At 42.4% G+C, this 20,025-nt stretch overlaps 2 long non-coding RNA genes across 2 annotated transcripts; both read left to right on the top strand.

Moving 5' to 3' along the window:
• The first annotated feature begins 9,157 nt into the window (after positions 1 to 9,157).
• On the top strand, positions 9,158 to 10,393 carry LOC124669341. The gene is made up of 4 exons (XR_006992143.1): positions 9,158 to 9,177; positions 9,249 to 9,343; positions 9,486 to 9,649; positions 10,268 to 10,393. It is a non-coding gene; the product is annotated as an uncharacterized LOC124669341 (long non-coding RNA).
• Positions 10,394 to 13,704: 3,311 nt separating this feature from the next.
• Positions 13,705 to 14,534, top strand: LOC124670525. Its single transcript, XR_006992546.1, has 3 exons — positions 13,705 to 13,744; positions 13,839 to 13,938; positions 14,478 to 14,534. It is a non-coding gene; the product is annotated as an uncharacterized LOC124670525 (long non-coding RNA).
• Positions 14,535 to 20,025: the final 5,491 nt, after the last annotated feature.

Below are 20,025 nucleotides of genomic sequence, written 5' to 3'. Positions count from 1 at the left end.
TTTGCGTCGCGCGGCGAACGCGAGACTGCGCGTCCGTTTGCGCCTAGGGGTGGCTCCAGCAGCCCGACGCATTTTCACGTTTGCATCAATTATGAAGTTTCTAAACAACAAAATATAGAATTCAACGAAGTCATAGTTATTACATTCAAATTTTGAAAAGTGTACATAAAAGTAAGATAGTATTCCTCTAGGCATGATCTTCATGGCCAGCCAATGTCCACTGATGCTCAATCAGATCCGTCTGCAGCTGTTTGCAGACGTTCTCGTTAGTGACTTCTACATTCATATGTAGATAGTCCTCCCAAGATAAAGCTCCAGGGAGTGGTGTAACTAGCTCACCTTCGAAGTCCCAGTGGTTCTCATTGCGGCCATCAGGACGCTCGTTCTCAACGATCATGTTATGCATGATCACGCAGCATGTCATCACCTCATGCATGGTCTTCAGCGACCATGTTCTTGCCGGGTGACGGACAATTGCCCACCGAGCTTGGAGCACACCAAATCTGCGCTCCACATCTTTTCTGCAAGTCTCTTGCATCTTGGCAAACCTCCTCGTCTTCTCGGAGTTTGGATTACGGACAGTCTTCACCGGTGTGGCCCAGTCAGGGTAGATGTCATCAGCAAGATAATATGGCTTGTCGTATTCTTTTCCATTGATCTTGTACCTCACCCGGGGAGCTTTGCCTTGCATGAGCCTGTTGAAAACTGGTGATCGGTGCAACACATTGATATCATTGTTCGAACCGGCCATGCCAAAGAATGAATGCCAAATCCATAAATCTTGAGATATGATAGCTTCAAGAACGATAGTCCGTCCCTCTTCATGCTTGTTGTATTGTCCCTGCCATCCAAATGGACCGTTTTTTCACTCCCAGTGCATGCAATCTATGCTGCCAATCATTCCTGTGAACCCTCTAGACTCGTTGATAGATAGGAGCCGCCTTGTATCCTCAACAGTTTGCTCCCTACAGTAATGCTGTCCGAACACGGCAATCACAGCTCGGCAAAACATGTACATGGCATCAAGGCATGTCCTCTCACCCATTCGAAGATACTCATCAAATATATCCGCAGCCATTCCACATGAGAGCATGCGAATAGCCGCGGAGCATTTTTGGTAGGAGGTGAAGCCTAGCGCACCTGTTGCATCGGGCCTGCATTGGAAGTCGGGGTCGTAGTTTCCGACGCCCCATAGAATGACCAACAACAGGTCCCTTACATCATGTACCGGCGCCGGAACACTTTTTCCGGGAACACCGGATTGGTGAGGTGGAAGTAGTCCTTGTGGAGACGGGTCTGCCCTGCCACTCTGTTGCGCGGCAGGTTTTTGGAGCGCCCCTTCACAGAGCCCCGGTGCTCCGGTCCCGGGTTTGAGGTGAACTCGTGGATCATGGTGGCCGCAGTAGTTGCCAATGTCTGCGTCGACTGATCGGACTCCTCGTCGGAAGAGGAGTCAACGACCTCCGCGCGGAACTTCTCCACCATATGCCACATGTCCATCTGCGTGGGTACGAACTGTTGATCAATGGCCGCGCACAAATAGCACCGAAAAAAGGGAAAAAACCTACCGGCGCAATTGACCGAACAGGTCGTGGGCGGCGTGGAAGGGCGGCAGAACCGGCAATGTTTGGCCCCAAAACAGTCGGCAGGTACGCGCCGGAGCCAACCCCGAGTACGATCCTGCTCTCCCGCGCGGCGGCAACGAAGCCGACGGCGAGTACTGCGGTGCTGCGGCGGGACGGCGGCGGGTGGGATTGGGGTGGTGGCGTCGCACTAGGGCAGCAAAGAAGGGGAAAAGAAGCAAATCGAAGCGATGTCCCTGACTTGCGGGACCGGGTAAGAAATGGAGGACGCTCGGCGTATCCGTGGAGCGTCCGCGGAGACGCAAACCTGACGCATATTTGGGGCAGGTTTGCGTCTCCGCGGACGACCCGGTCACTTTGTGTCGCCCCGCTGGAGCAGGGTCCAGACGCATTTCCGGTCACAGCGAACGAAAACGGTCGCTCAGCGTCCGTTTGCGTCGCGCCGCTGGAGATGCCCTAAGAGATAATACTTGAATTTTCTAACCAAAGCCATAAACTGAAATACAGAAATCACTAAGCAGGCTTGCTTGCTATTGATTATCCTTCAGATTCCTTAAGAAGGCGCCAAGAAGTGGAGCAGAACCTCTGTCAACAAAGAATAAGTAGAGCAAAACGAAGTGGGGAATGGAAACCATGGTATCTGATCTTACAAGATTGCAATGGTGCAGAAACAAGCCCGTTTCATGCTCATGAAGCTGCCATGTGCGGCCAGACTATTCCGAATAGCAAATGCGTGGCACCTTGGTTGGAAATTAATTTTGTCCCAAACAAGGAATCATGACTACAAATCCATGTTGTATCCATATTTAACAGCAGAGCTGAAAGAGGCGCCTACGAAAATCACGCGAGTTGTGAACACCGCGCCTAGGGGATGGATACTCGCCATGTTCGTTGGCGAATATGATTTCAAATCTAAAATTGCTAAACTTTCTTTCGTGAAAATCCACCAATCTACCGGTAACCATCAACAATAGTCCAAAAAGTTATAAAAGTAAAACAAATTACAAATAGATTCTTTGACCACCTACCGAAGATTACAAGCACTAGAGCGAGCCGTCCTCGCCCCTCCCTCACTCGAGCCGGGACAGATGGGGAGTCATCGTGCTAACGCTCCAAAGGATCAGTGCACCATAGCAGCAACCATCGTTAAATATGAGAACATAGATCGGATCAGCTAGGCTTGTAACAACACCAACTAACACGATAACCGGCCAAATCCCATTTTTCAATGCATTTGTAGGTGATTTGCAAAGAAAAAAAAAAACATGAATGGTCAATATGACTAAGGTTTGATTCAAGATTGCTTGGATGAACCTAGGTCCAAAGTGATTGTTCTTTGTTTCTCGTTCACAAGGAAAGAAACCCTAGCCGCCGTGTCCGCCCCCCACGTCGTCCCGCAGGGGCGACTCGGACGGAGAAACCCTAGCCGCCGGGCCTGGCCACCTCACTTCCCCTCCGCCACCTTCGGTGTGCTCCGATGGGCAAAGCCCGTGCGGCAGTGGGCCACGGCGGGGATCTCTATCGCGTCGCGGTGCGGGAGTGGGCGTTTAGCGTGGCGGTGGCGTCTTCTGGTCGGTGGCGGTGCAAGGTGTAGGGCTGGTTGGGGGAAGCGTGGACGGATTTTGCGCGGACGCCGGGACGGCAGCCCCAGGAAGGTGGTTTCGGCGGCGCAACGTGCTTGTGTGTGGCATCTTGCCATGGCGGCGGGGAGCTGGGCTCGGGCGATGGCTGGTGTTGCCCTCCACGGAAGCGGAGGTCCCGTGTGGTGCAACTCCGGCATCGTTGGTCACGTCGCCGCGCTTGGCGGTGGTCTGCGGTTTTCTGACGCCCCTCCTTGTCCTGCCTTGTCGATGCTCTAGTGTCGTGGCCCTGGAGCAGGGCCTTCTCTGCCTCCAGTATTGAGCGCGCTTCTAGCTCGAGCCGGCTGGGGAAGCGGCATTCCTTGCCCCGTAGAGGGTGGGCATGCGGTCCAGTTGTGGGTGGTGGCGGCGGCAATCTCGTCGACTGGTCGGTAGATGTCGGGGTGGCGGCCCCGGGCTATGTGGCTGCTAATGGATTGTAGCGTGTTCGTATGGCGGGATAGTGGCCCCATAACTTGTGACGTTCGCTCGACGAGGTGGAGCTGTGATGGCGCGTGAAACACACGTCTGTTGGGAACCCCAAGAGGAAATTGTGATGCGTACAGCAGCAAGTTTTCCCTCAGTAAGAAACCAAGGTTATCGAACCAGTAGGAGTCAAGGGCCATGTGAAGGTTGTTGGTGACGGAGTGTAGTGCGGCGCAACACCAGGGATTCCGGCGCCAACGTGGAACCTACACAACACAATCAAAATACTTTGCCCCAACTTAACAGTGAGGTTGTCAATCTCACCGGCTTGCTGTAAACAAAGGATTAAACGTATGGTGTGGAGAATGATGTTTGTTTGCGAAGAACAGCAGAGAACAGAGTTTGCAGTAGATTGTATTTCAGATGTAAAAGAATGGACGGGGGTCCACAGTTCACTAGTGGTGTCTCTCCAATAATAAATAGCATGTTGGGTGAACAAATTACAGTTGGGCAATTGACAAATAGAGAGGGCATAAAAATGCACATACATATCACGATGACTAATATGAGATTTAATCAGGGCATTACGACAAAGTACATAGACCGCTATCCAGACATGCATCTATGCCTAAAAAGTCCACCTTCGGGTTAGCATCCGCACCCCTTCCAGTATTAAGTTGCAAACAACAGACAATTGCATTAAGTATGGTGCGTAATGTAATCAATACAAATATCGTTAGACAAAGCATTGATGTTTTATCCCTAGTGGCAACAGCACATCCACAACCTTAGAACTTTCTGTCACTGTCCCAGATTCAATGGGGGCATGAACCAACTATCGAGCATAAATACCCCCTCTTGGAGTCACAAGTATCAACTTGGCCAGAGCCTCTACTAGCAACGGGGAGCATGCAAGAACATAAATAATACATATATGATAGATCAATAATCAACTTGACATTGTATTCCATATTCATCGGATCCCAATAAACACAACATGTAGCATTACAAATAGATGATCTTGATCATGATAGGCAGCTCACAAGATCTAACATGATAGCACAAGAGGAGAAGACAACCATCTAGCTACTGCTATGGACCCATAGTCCAAGGATGAACTACTCACACATCAGTCCGGAGGCAATCATGGTGATGTAGAGTCCTCCGGGAGATGATTCCCCTCTCCGGCAGGGTGCCGGAGGCGATCTCCTGAATCCCCCGAGATGGGATTGGCGGCGGCGGCGTCTCTGGAACTTTTTCCGTATCGTGGCTCTCGGTAATAGGGTTTTCGCGACGGAGAGTTTAAGTAGGCGGAAGGGCAGAGTCGGGAGGCGCGCGAGGGGCCCACACCACAGGCCGGCGCGGGCCCCTCCTTGGCTGCGCCGCCCTGTGGTTTGGCCACCTCGTGGCCCCACTTCGTATGCTCTTCGGTCTTCTGGAAGCTCCGAGGAAAAATAAGACCCTGGGCGTTGATTTCGTCCAATTCCGAGAATATTTTCTTTGTAGGATTTCTGAAACCAAAAACAACAGAAAACAGGAACTGGCGCTTCGGCATCTTGTCAATAGGTTAGTGCCGAAAAATGCATAATAATGATGTAAAGTGTGTATAAAACATGTGAGTATTGTCATAAAAGTAGCATGGAACATAAGAAATTATAGATTCGTTTGAGACGTATCAAGCATCCCCAAGCTTAGTTCCTACTCGCCCTCGAGTAGGTAAACGATAACAAGGATAATTTCGAAGTGACATGCTATCATAATCTTGATCAATACTATTGTAAAGCATATGAGGTGAATGAAGTGATTCGAAGCAATGGTAAAGACAATGATTAAACAATCGAATCATATAGCAAAGACTTTTCATGAATAGTACTTTCAAGACAAGCATCTATAAGACTTGCATAGGAGTTAACTCATAAAGCAATAAATTCTTAGTAGAAAGCTTTGAAGCAACACAAAGGAAGATATAAGTTTCAGCAATTGCTTTCAACTTCAACATGTATTATCTCATGGATAATTGTCAACACAAAGTACTATGATGAATGCAAATAAGCAAGTATGTAGGAATCAATGCACACAGTTGACACAAGTGTTTGCTTCTAAGATAGAAAGAAGTAGGTAAACTGACTCAACATAAAGTAGAAGAATGGCCCTTCGCAGAGGGAAGCATGGATTACTGTTTTTGTGCTAGAGCTTTTATTTTGAAAACATAGAAACAATTTTGTCAACGGTAGTAATAATTCATATGTGTTATGCATAAGATGTCCTATAAGTTGCAAGCCTCATGCATATAATACCAATAGTGCTCGCACCTTGTCCTAATTAGCTTGGATTTACATGGATTATCATTGCATAACATATGTTTCAACCAAGTGTCACAAAGGGGTACCTCTATATCGCCTGTACAAAGGTCCAAGGAGATAGATCGCATTTGATTTCTCGTTTTTGATAGATCTCAACTTAGGACATCCATACCGGGATAGACTCCTCTTTTAATGCTTAAGCATTCAACAATAGGTAATATTCTCATAAGAGATTGAGTATTGATGTCCAAACTGAAACTTCCACCATGATTCATGGCTTTAGTTAGCAGCCCAATGTTCTTCTCTAACAATATGCATACTCAAACAATTTGATCATGATAAATCACCCTTACTTCAGACAAGACGAACATGCATAGCAACTCACATGATATTCAACAAAGGTGAAATATTTGATGGCGTCCCCAGAAACATGGTTACCGCTCAACAAGCAACTTATAAGAAATAAGATACATAAGCTACATATTCTTTACCACAATAGTTTTTAAGCTATTTTCCCATGAGCTATGTATTGCAAAGACAAAGAATGAAGTTTTAAAGGTAGCACTCAAGTAATTTACTTTGGAATGGCAGAGAAATACCATGTAGTAGGTAGGTATGGTGGACACAAATGGCATAGTTTTTGGCTCAAGGATTTGGATGCACGAGAAGTATTCCCTCTCAATACAAGGCTTTGGCTAGCAAGGTTGTTTGAAGAAAACACAAGTATGAACCGAGTACAGACAAAACTTACATAAGAACATATTGCAAGCATTATAAGACTCTACACTCTGTCTTCCTTGTTGTTCAAACACCTCACCGGAAAATATCTAGACTTTAGAGAGACCAATCATGCAAACCAAATTTCAACAAGCTCTATGGTAGTTCTTCATTAATGGGTACAAAGTACATGATGCAAGAGCTTAAACATGATCTATTTGAGCACAACAATTGCCAAGTATCAAATTATTCAAGACAATATACCAATTACCACATGAAGCATTTTCTGTTTCCAACCATATAACAATGAACGAAGCAGTTTCAACCTTCGCCATGAACATTAAAAGTAAAGCTAAGAACACCTGTGTTCATATGAACGAGCGGAGCGTGTCTCTCTCCCAAACAAAGAATGCTAGGATCCGATTTTATTCAAACACAAACAAAAACAAAAACATACAGACGCTCCAAGTAAAGCACATAAGATGTGACGGAATAAAAATATAGTTTCACTAGAGGTGACCTGATAAGTTGTAGATGAACCACGGGATGAACCACGGGGGCATCCCCAAGCTTAGACTCTTCACTCTTCTTGATCATATTGTATCATCCTCCTCTCTTGATCCTTGAAAACTTCCTCCACACCAAACTCAAAACAAACTCATTAGAGGGTTAGTGCATAATCAAAAATTCACATATTCAGAGGTGACATAATCATTCTTAACACTTCTGGACATTGCACAAAGCTACTGAAAGTTCATGGAACAAATAAATCCATTCAACATAGCAAAAGAGGCAATGCGAAATAAAAGGCAGAATCTGTCAAAACAGAACAGTCCGTAAAGACGAATTTTTCAGGGGCACTTAACTTGATCAGATCAAAAAGCTCAAATTGAATGAAAGTTGCGTACATATCTGAGGATCACGCACGTAAATTGGCATATTTTTCTGAGTTACCTACAGACAGGGCTACTCAATTTCGTGACAGCAAGAAATCTGTTTCTGCACAGTAATCCAAATCTAGTATTAACCTTACTATCAAAGACATTACTTGGCACAACAATGCAATAAAATAAAGATAAGGAGAGGTTGCTACAGTAGTAACAACTTTCAAGACTCAAATATAAAACAAAAGTGCAGAAGTAAAATAATGGGTTGTCTCCCATAAGCGCTTTTCTTTAACGCCTTTCAGCTAGGCGCGAAAAGTGTGAATCAAGTATTATCAAGAGATGAAGCATCAACATCATAATTTGTTCTAATAATAGAATCAAAAGGTAACTTCATTCTCTTTCTAGGGAAGTGTTCCATACCTTTCTTGAGAGGAAATTGATACTTAATATTCCCTTCCTTCATTTCTCCTATAAATGTTCCAAGAGTACCCGGCCAACCAGGCCATCCAAAGGGGGCAAACAAATCTGGAGCACACGTTTTCAGCGCAACAGTAAATTCTCCTCCCGCTTTCTACCACAGCCGTTGGATGCTGTAAATTTTTCTATACCGGCCGCTTACGTTGCTGCGTGCATGACGGCTGGGCCAGACTGCGTGCGGGGCCTCCAGACAGAGAGAGCGGAGGCAGCTCGGGAGCGTAGCAGGTTTCCTCACGGTGAGAAGCATACCAACCAATCCCCTCCCGTCGGCCAGCCCCAGTCCCCGACTTCCTCTCTTCGTTCCCAATCCCGCATCCTCTCCTTCTCCCCCTTCCCCAATCTGGTTCCTCCTCCACAATCCGCTCCATACCGCCCAATCCACTGCCTCCTTCCCAATCCGCCGCCTCCTACCGCCAGCCCCGTGCTTGCTCGTTGGTTAGGACGACCGGAGGAGGCACAGGCACCAGATCCGTCAGGGTTGAAGGTGGGCGGCGCGGGGGAGACCGGCAGCGGCGGCGCCGGCTCGTCGACGAGCGCCTCGACAGGAGGTGGTGCTGAGAGACCGGCTGTGACGGCGGCCGCGAGCTCGACGAGATGGCGGGCTAGGGTTAGCTGTTGCGAGCTCTTCGTGCTGGTGACGCCGGCGGCGACCAACCGGCGGGCCGACGAGGAGGAGGAGGAGAGGCGGAGGTGGCTGGAGGCCGTGGGTGGCAGGGGTGGGTGGCAACTTGGGGTGAAGTTGCAGGGCCAACAATGAGACCGTTCAGGTTTGCTTCTCCCTCCCCTCTTTGTTCCTCTCTATCTCCCTCTCTCTGCTCTCGCTATTGTTTCTTCTATCTGCAGGGAACGGAGGAGGAGATGGTGTAAGTGGAGGACCATCCAGGTTTGCTTCTTCCTCCCCTCTGTTTCTCTTCCTTTCTATCTCTGTTTCTCTCTGCTCTCGCTCTTGTTTTTCTTGGGTGCAGGGAACGGAGGAGGAGGAGGAGGTGTGACTGGAAAAGGGTGTCTGATGTAGCTACCAACCTCAGGTTCACACCATTCTGAATTTTTTCTTAACCTATGGATTTTCCCTCCCCAAGTCAGGTTTCCCTTATGTACCTCCGCCGGGACTCCGAGAACTGCAGCTAATTGCATTGAGTATCTTCATTTGATAAAATGGAACGAGGTATAGTTCTTATCTCTGTAATTTGCTCTTTGATTTATTTAATTTTGTAATAATTCAGTTCACTCTTGCAGGTTCACAATGGAAAACCTTTTGGTGTTGATGATGTAGTGGATTTATTCAGAGGTTTTCTAAACTTTGTTTCACTAATGACATCATGACATCAGAGGTCATATTTATAAGCATCTATCTAATAATTTTCTATTTAAGCATGCCAGCTAAAGCAACTCCTCGGAGAACTGATCTAGCCATTTTTAGTGTTATTATAGTGCAATATCCCTCAATCTGGCCTTCTGCTGTGTTATGTGCAGAGTTCAGATGATTTTCTGATCTACTATAAGGATACCATTGGATATTGATGACCAAGCGCTTCAAGGTTGTGCAGATTGATGACAAGGGGCTTGTGGCTGCCGCCCAGCACACGACCACGCTTTCTTACTGACCCTGACCTCAGGGGCAACAAGTTCTGGCCAAGGTAACTATCCATCTCCTCATTCCTTTGTTCCTCTTCCTTCTCACAGAAGAAATGCCCTAGCAGCTAATACCATCTCTTCTGCAAGACCCATCCGTTCTGAGCCTGGTTGTTACAGCAGAGGGTAGCATATGGTGTCGTCGGAGCAGCAGCCCTGCTGGCTGTTGCAAAGGCTTTTGACCCCATGGCCTCTATAAGTATCATCACCTGAGTATCCTCTCTCATATAAAGCCAGCAAGGCTATGAGCTCAGTATATTTTACCTTCCTATGCAATCCAGACCGTCCACTTAATGAAATGGTCGGTTGATTTTGTTTTGGGTTTTGGATATCGGCTTAACTAAGACATAATGTCCTCGAAGTTTCCATATGAATTTGTTCAATTTGTAGAGGCACATGTCATATGTTAGGACTTATGGCGTTGAGCCACAAAATCAGTGGTTGAGGCGGTGGTCATGAGGCAATGGTATCGGTTGTGACTACATTGACATATATATGCCTCTCTTCTCTTGCACAAAGAATTATGGATTTACATTTAATTAGTCATTTACTCATGGTTATATATACACCCTACCAATAATCAATATGCCTATTTCATGTCCTGCCCTGTTTCTTGGTTTCAGGTGTTCTAGGCAAGCTGTTGGTTAATATTGTCCAGTTCGACCTGTTACCTTGTCCGAGTCCTTTATTTTAAACCCTCCACTGTTTGAGCTTGAAATGCAAGTCAAAGTCTGAACGTATGCTTGTTATGTGGCGTTGCTTCAGGATGACATGGTTTGATCAGAAAGAGAAATATATAATTCTTTACGGTATATAATGTGGCCATGAACACAATTGCCCACTCATTCATATTTTGCTCCAGGTCGAGGATCTTTCAAGGATGTACATGCTCTTTTCAAAAGTCACCATGGTCTGGAACCTGTTTCTAACATGTTCAAAATGGTATCGACTAGAGTTCTATTCCTTGCAGTCAACCAATGTTATAATTTAATTTGGCCTTTCGTAATTTCTTAATTATAACGTTTATAGAAAACAAGCAATCATATGAACTTGCTTGCCTGAATGTCCATATGTGTGAGTGTGATGTTTGTGTTTTTACTTGGCAGATTTGTTTGGAGATTTACGCCCACCCAGGCATCATGTTGTGCTTCTCTTACAGAATTTCAGTTTGAGGAGAGGTAGAAAAGAAGTTATACAGGTATTGTAGCATATTTGGATTTACTATATTAGTAAAAACTATTGCCATCTTCAGTCACTGTGCGTATCTACTTTTGTTTCCTTCGTTTGTTCATAGGAGTATATTATCACGTAATGCTTTAGTTTGTACAAAGCTTCCAATTTCTATATTTATTCCAAAAGCACACGTCTGAGATTCAGGAATGTTTTTATATTTCAAAGGCTGGCACCATTAGAATGGAGCGGTGATGCTAGAAGAAAGCTGCAAATCATGAATGACCGTCAACGGTGTGTCCCTATCTGAATTGTATGTCGCTTACTGAATAATGTTGCAAGATCATCATTTGATCAAATTTTACTGTTGGCTTTCTGGTACGTGCTGCAGATGGGTTGGGAGGGCTGCCAGCCGAGGATCCGACAAGGAACACCACGATGGTGGATCTAGAGATATTACATGCCCAAAATTCTGCGGTGATGTTGGGAAGGTTATGTTCTTGAAAATTCCCCTGAACACAAATGCTCAGTTTGCAACGATTTGTTGTGATGTGCCTGTTATGTAGTATTATATATTTGCAATTTCATTGATTCCTCTGCATATACTGCATAGCCATCGTAATTTTGATCAGAAGGGGCAATTGAAATACGTTCTGCAACGAAAGAAATATTTGGCTACTTTACTGAACATATAATCATGGATGATCAGTAGGAATTGTGGGCAATGGCATAGCACTGATCAAAATAGACACCACTAAAATTACACAATTTAAAATTACATTTCTTATTTGACTTTTCATTTTCTTGGTCGATTTGCAGTCACTAGCAGAGGTAGGTACCATGAGTAAATAAATTAGATCTGAAACAGAGACAATTAGCGGTTGTTTGCATTGATGTTGGCCAAGCTGATCTCCAATTGATTATGAGTCTGTTTTGATGCATTGTTTAAACTCGTAACTTAAATACTTTCGCTAATGATTGGATCTCACGCTAATTTAGATCTTTGAGTGGTGAATCTCCATCTCTAGGCAATATAATCTTTGGTATTAATAAGATCACATGTGATGATTTGATACAAGTTTCTCTGAGTAATTACATAGACGTTTATTATTGTACTACTAATAGATGACCCTAGGCTTTTTCTAACTTTCACCTAGCTCGAGTTTATGGTGCCCCATTCTAGCTAGATAAATGTGTTGAACTGATCACGCACATAATTCATAATTTTACACAGATGTTTTTCGTGCTTTGAATTTCTTATTTTCAGAGGCTAACTTGTTGTCTCACTCAGACAACCTCTTGCAACAACTGTTGCTGCCAGTGGATGGCAAGCAGTCCCCACCGCCGCAGTCCCGCTACTGCTGAGAGTAAGTTGGACCATATCTATTAAATAGGCTCATTCTTCTTGTTTTATCTGAACTACTATGATGGCATGCTAATATTAGCTGATTTTAATCTGAACTACTACGATGGCATGCTAATATTAGCTGATTTTAAAATTCTTAAATAGGCTCATTCTTGTTTCTAATGTTCCGGTGCAGTAAAATTTAAATTGGACCATATCTATTAAGTGATGTCTCATATTAGTATCTGCTCAATTCTAAATTGGACCATATCTATTAAAGGATTGAAAACAAGCATTTTGATCGAGTTTACCATATTGTAGAAATGGTTGACTATGATAGATGTGGTTTGCTCACCCTGATACTCGAATAGTGTTGGAATCTGTGTCGAAAATACTTGGTTGCAATCGAATGTGCTCATTTTGTTGTAGATTTCCTATTCATTTTGATTGATATCTATGTAGGCTATGATTTTACACTATCAATACTTCTTTCTCTTGTTATCCAATATTCTGATCCTTAGAAATATAATAATGTTAGTCCTATTACAGGAAAAAGCATGTGGTTTGATAAACTATCGGTGTCTGGCTGAGGCTACTATGGTAGAGATCATGACTGCTCTCAAGTCTCAACACTCAGAATTTGTACACAATAAGATTATACCTACTATGGAAACTGGGGAATAAGTTTAATACTGCACTGGTTCCTTACACTCATATTTAGAGGTTTTCCAAATATTGCGATGGAGTTCATTTGCAGAATCTTGTCATGTTAAGAAAAAACAATGTAGTTTACACAATTCAGAAATTCTCAATTTGAATAAAATATATTATGTGTTACTTGCGAAATTAATTTGAGGTACTCGCACAAGAAACTGAATGTGTAGCCATTATGTTGGTTAATTATTGTATGTCTTACTTTAGATATAATTACGGCTGTTATGTGTTCTTATTGATGCTCAATTAATATGTGACTAAAACAACTCTGGACAAACTAATGGAGCTTTCGGTGACCGTATGAGGATCATCGAGACTAAACATGTGTTTAAGTCACATGGAGTTGATACAATTTATAATTATTTTTTTTCGAGAAAACGCAAAAGACCTTTGCGTTTCATTGCATTGAAAAGATAGGGGTACAATTTATAATTATTGTTATAGGGGTGGGCCGTCTGGTTGCCTCCTTTCTTGTCTCAATGAGATGGTCTGATTTAGCTGCTCGCAGGTTGTGCGAGCCAACAGCGGCGACTCAGGGCAGAGGCTCTTTTTTTCTGATGGAGCTCTTTGACATGGTGCACTCCCCACCAGCCTGATGCTCACACTTCCATCACTGAAATTTGAATGCACATCAGTATAATTATTGAATTTCTGTCATGTGCTTACTACTTTATTTTCTGCAGGGGCTTTCTTAGAAGCTACGGGGAATTTGGAATTTGTTTACATTGCTTTGAGACATTATGCAGGTGTATGTAGTCAATCTGTCTAATGAGAATGCTGAAGTTCCACGAGCCCAGACTTGCTCATGACCATTGGTACGAAGCTCTAGAGGCAGAATCATGGATGGAGTGGCCACAGCGCAACCCTCACGGTATAGAAGCCTTGATGTATCAGATAATTTTTTCAACACAAGGGCCTTCTATATTTGCCGTTCATTTATGTATGTTCCTTGGCTTTTCTCACAGGCAGAGGGTTACTGCAGTCGTCGAGGTAGTCTGTGTGAGGCTGGTTTGGGCATTATCCACTGCCTCCTTCATTCTCCAGACCAAGCCCAGCACCATGAAGGTTTGCTCAGTCAGAAATGTATTAATAATTTGTTTCTTTGTTTTCATAGGATAATTCATTGATTGGTTATCTTTTGGAAATAGGTGATCCCCCCCACTCTATACTGAACAATATTGGATTTTAATTGTGGAGCTAATCTTATAGAAGGAATATGTGTATTTTACTTTGTAGATAAAGTAGGTATGTTAGTTCATGGGGTTTATGCCAAGAGTTTTGAAAAACCAGGGTTGAGCAAGTTATCATCAATTTTATTTGCTTACCCGTACCCGTCAGCAATATAATTAAGCAAAACTAGGTTATCAAACATACTCTGGTTTACTTAAAGTTTCACCTTACAAGAGTTAGTTCAGGGTTTACAGTTTGATAGTGTTTGTATTATACAGAACTTCTGCAACAATCCATGATAAAACTCCACAACAAAACCTGTTTTTTAAGTTAGATGTCTTATTTTGTGAACCCTTGATAACGCAAGAATTAATTGTTGTTCATAAAAAAAATCCTGCAGGGAAAGTAACTAACTATGTTGACTTTGCATTCAGAATATCAAGTGCATATTTAATGAAAATGGAAGACATTGGAAGATCTTTTCTTAGCCATAGAGGGTGGAGTATCTGCAAATATATAGACAGTGAATTTGATTTGGAAAATATTACTACTGATGCTAAGTTGCAGGAAAGAAAGTGCCTGACCATATTACCACAGGTGCAATTATCCCTCCTCCCAAAGTGGATTATTTATTTCATTATGGAATCCATTTTGCCCGTTAAGTTTACTTGGCTACCATGGGGTACATGGTTTCTGCTGTCCTCATATGCAAACCACCAGACCAGTTTGTTTGTCTTCACGAACATGTGTTTTCCTTGTTTACACAGAGAGATATTGTTTACTTAGGCGTTTGCAAAAAGACCGTCATATTTTGGTCCACTAATATTAACTCCTCAACCTTCCAGATTTTTGGAAGAAATGTCATAGGGATATGTCAGACGATTTAACTCCTCAACCTTCCAAATGATTACGTTCAAAATGATGTTTGTGCCACTCTGTGAGACCACATCATTTATCAGAATTCAAAATATTTATGAGAATAACTCACACTTTGTTACCTAATATAAGATGTTTTGGTGAATGGAGGTTGTATTTATGATGTATACAGATCACACCGATTGTTGCTAGCCATACATATATATCCTCATAAGGACAAGGACAGATAAGAAAGTGAAGTCCACCTTTACTCGAGAATATCAAAGTCTGGATCCATCTATCTCAGATTTGCCTCCCGAGGAAAATAATGGAGCATGCTAGGATATTCTACCTATACAACTCGTAGATTCGATGGGTTACACACTTCCAATAAAAAGTCTGAAGATGTTGTTTTACTTTTTGAACAACAAGAGCAAAGGCTGCTACTGATTGTTGGGTTCCAGGAATAGAAAGGAAGACTGAATCTATGTTTAGAAGCATCAGGTTAGTGTTTCCATGATCCCTGGCCGCTGAAGCTCATTGAGATTAGAACTTAGCATTGTGTTCGAACCACTCAATTATGTTGAAAACTTTGATATAGCAGGCCCATAATACTTCAATAGGTGGAAGTTGTAGATTGACACATCGGAAAGCACCATGAGATTATGCAAGGTCCTCCATTCTAATGGAAAATTTGACATCGCAAGAGCCAACGATATTTTGAATTTGAGTGTTCTAGAATAGATCAATAGTAAGTCTCAAAAGAGTAAAATTGGTTATAGTAGGGGTACAGTTGAAAATTAGATAAACCTGAACAAATAAAATGTAAATGGAGTGTATCCGAAAGCCGAAAGCCAAGTTCGGAATTATATACACTAACATATAGGAAATAATATTACTGTGTTATCCTTTGGCTAAGCTTCTCTATATAGAGATGTTGAAAACCAATAATGTGTAGTTCTACCTTTTTTTTGCAGTTTTGGCGGTCCAACTTCTCCGAGCAAAGTCTGACAGTGGTGAGAGAGCAGGGGGACGGGGCTACATTATGGGAGATCTGGACGGTTTGGAGTTAGAATGCCCAAATCCTAAATTTTTATTTAACCCCTTCGCTTTATTTATATGTACTTTATAGCTCCCAGATATATGAGCTATCTACCCTAACATCATCAGAGTAGAACTAAACATATTATTGCAATATGGGCTATTTACTATCGTGCGACCTTTTGATTCTATCATTTGTGTTTGTGTTGTATGACAATGTATTGATATTGGTGATTTTCTGATCATCTTGGTGTGCAACCGAACTATCAGTTGTCTATATACTATGGCTTCATTTGCGTTTTGTTTCCTGCTGATTATCACGATGTACTCACTTACTGATAGGACATGGCTTCAATTCAGGCTCGGGTTTGGTCTTTGGGCCGAGGCGCAACCGGTCATCCTATATAGTATTTTTCATTAGCATATTATTAATAGTCTTTCGTTTGCATTGATTTAGGCATTTCTCTCATGTACTATTTCTGCCATTTGCGCGATAGCGCAAACGGTCATCTAGTATCAATAATAGCACCAACAGTTCAAAGAAAAGGTCTTCCCAAAATAATGGGACAAGATGCATTGCATTCAATATCCAAGACAACAAAATCAACGGGGACAAGGTTATTGTTAACCGTAATGCGAACATTATCAATCATCCCCAAAGGTTTCTTTATAGAATTATCAGCGAGATTAACTTCCAAATAACAATTTTTCAATGGTGTCAAGTCAAGCATATCATAGAGTTTCTTAGGTATAACAGAAATACTTGCACCAAGATCACATAAATCATTGCAATCAAAATCATTGACCCTCATTTTAATGATGGGCTCCCAACCATCTTCTAACTTCCTAGGAATAGAAGTTTCAAGTTTTAATTTCTCTTCTCTAGCTTGAATGAGAGCATTTGTAATATGTTTTGTAAAGGCCAAATTTATAGAACTAGCATTAGGACTTCTAACAAGTTTTTGTAAGAACTTAATAACTTCAGAGATATGACAATCATCAAAATCTAAACCATTATGATCTACAGCAATGGGATCATTGTCCCCAATATTTTGAAAAATTTCAGCAGTTTTATCACAAACAGTTTCAGCAGTTTTAGCAGTTTCGGCAGTTTCGGGCAATTTTGCACGCTTTGCACTAGGAGTAGAAACATTGCCAACACCAATTACTTTACCATTGATAGTAGGAGGTTTAGCAACATGTGAAGCATCATCATTACTAGTGGTGGTAATAGTCCAAACTTTAGCTACATTATTCTCTTTAGCTAGTTTTTCTTCTCTTTCCCACCTAGCATGCAATTTAGTCATCAATCTAATATTCTCATTAAATCGAACTTGTATGGCGTTTGCTGTAGCAAATGACTTAATATCTTTATCTTCTTTAGGCATAACTTTCAATTTTAAAATATCAACATCAGCGGCAAGACTATCAACCTTAGAAGCAAGAATATCAATTTTACCAAACTTTTCTTCAACAGATTTGTTAAAAGCAGTTTGTGTACTGATGAATTCTTTAAGCATGGCTTCAAGACCAGAGGGTACACTCCTACTATTGTTGTAAGAATTACCATAAGAATTATCATAACCATTACCATTATTAGAAGGATATGGCCTATAGTTGTTACCAAAATTATTCCTATAAGCATTGTTGTTGAAATTATTATTTTTAATGAAGTTCACATCAACATGCTCTTCTTGAGCAACCAATGAAGCTAAAGGAACATTATTAGGATCAACATTAGATCTACCATTCACAAGCATAGACATTATAACATCAATCTTATCACTCAAGGAGGAGGTTTCTTCAACAGAATTTACCTTCTTACCTTGTGGAGCCCTTTCAGTGTGCCATTCAGAGTAATTGATCATCATATCATCAAGAAGCTTTGTTGCGGAGCCTAAGGTGATGGACATAAAAGTACCTCCAGCAGCTGAATCCAATAGGTTCCGTGAAGAAAAATTCAATCCTGCATAGAAGGTTTGGATGATCATCCAAGTAATCAGTCCATGGGTAGGGCAATTCTTTACCAAAGATTTCATTCTTTCCCATGCTTGGGCAACATGCTCATTATCCAATTACTTAAAATTCATTATGCTACTTCTCAAAGATATAATTTTAGCAGGAGGATAATATCTACCAATGAAAGCATCCTTACATTTAGTCCATGAATCAATACTATTTTTAGGCAAAGATAGCAACCAATCTTTAGCTCTTCCTCTTAAGGAGAAAGGAAACAATTTCAATTTTATAATGTCACCATCTACATCCTTATACTTTTGCGTTTCACAAAGTTCAACAAAATTATTAAGATGGGCAGCGGCATCATCGGAACTAACACCCAGAAAATTGCTCTCTCATAACAAGATTTAGTAAAGCAGGTTTAATTTCATAAAATTCTGTTGTAGTAGCAGGTGGAGCAATAGGTGTGCATATGAAATCATTATTATTTGTGCTAGTGAAGTCACACAACTTAGTATTCTCAGGAGTATTCATTTTAACAGTAGTAAAAAAAGCAAACTAAATAAGGTAAATGCAAGTAACTAATTTTTTGTGTTTTTAATATAGAGAACGCAAACAAGACAGTAAATAAAGTAATGCAAGTAACTAATTTTTTTGTATTTTTGATATAGAGAGCAAACAAAGAAGTAAATAAAATAAAGTAAAGCAAGACAAAAACAAAGTAAAGAGATTGGATGTGAGAGACTCCCCTTGCAGCGTGTCTTGATCTCCCCGACAACGGCGCCAGAAAATATGCTTGATGGCGCGTGAAACACACGTCTGTTGGGAACCCCAAGAGGAAGGTGTGATGCGTACAGCAGCAAGTTTTCCCTCAGTAAGAAACCAAGGTTATCGAACCAGTAGGAGTCAAGGGCCACGTGAAGGTTGTTGGTGACGGAGTGTAGTGCGGCGCAACACCAGGAATTCCTGCGCCAACGTGGAACTGATGGCGTGTATTTCACACGTTCGTTGGGCAACCCCAAGAGGAAGGTATGATGCGCACAGCAGCAAGTTTTCCCTCAGAAAGAAACCAAGGTTTATCGAACCAGGAGGAGCCAAGAAGCACGTTGAAGGTTGATGGCGGCGGGATGTAGTGCGGCGCAACACCGGGGATTCCGGCGCCAACGTGGAACCTGCACAACACAACCAAAGTACTTTGCCCCAACGAAACAGTGAGGTTGTCAATCTCACCGGCTTGCTGTAACAAAGGATTAACCGTATTGTGTGGAAGATGATTGTTTGCGAGAGAAAACGGTAAAAACAAGTATTGCAGCAGATTTGTATTTCAGGTATTAAAGAATGGACCGGGGTCCACAGTTCACTAGAGGTGTCTCTCCCATAAGATAAAAGCATGTTGGGTGAACAAATTACAGTCGGGCAATTGACAAATAGAGAGGGCATAACAATGCACATACATGTCATGATAAGTATAGTGAGAATTAATTGGGCATTACGACAAAGTACATAGACCGCCATCCAACTGCATCTATGCCTAAAAAGTCCACCTTCAGGTTATCGTCCGAACCCCTTCCAGTATTAAGTTGCAAAGCAACGAGACAATTGCATTAAGTATGGTGCGTAATGTAATCAACAACTACATCCTCGGACATAGCGTCAATGTTTTATCCCTAGTGGCAACAGACACAGCACAACCTTAGAACTTTACGTCACTGTCCCGGGTGTCAATGCGGGCATGAACCCACTATCGAGCATAAATACTCCCTCTTGGAGTTAAGAGCAAAAACTTGGCCGAGCCTCTACTAGTAACGGAGAGCATGCAAGATCATAAACAACACATATGTAATAACTTGATAATTAACATAACATGTTATTCTCTATCCATCGGATCCCGACAAACACAACATAGAGTATTACAGATAGATGATCTTGATCATGTTAGGCAGCTCACAAGATCCAACAATGAAGCACAATGAGGAGAAGACAACCATCTAGCTACTGCTATGGACCCATAGTCCAGGGGTGTGATGACCCACAAGTATAGGGGGTGTATCGTAGTATCTTCGATAAGTAAGAATGTCGATCCCAACGAGGAGCAGAAGGTGTTGACAAGCAGTTTCGATGAAGGTT

This window comes from Lolium rigidum, chromosome 7 (assembly GCF_022539505.1).
Source record: "Lolium rigidum isolate FL_2022 chromosome 7, APGP_CSIRO_Lrig_0.1, whole genome shotgun sequence".
Lineage (NCBI taxonomy): Eukaryota > Viridiplantae > Streptophyta > Magnoliopsida > Poales > Poaceae > Lolium > Lolium rigidum.
The sequence above is the reverse complement of the archived record's forward strand: the minus strand, read 5'-3'. Positions and strand labels throughout refer to the sequence as shown.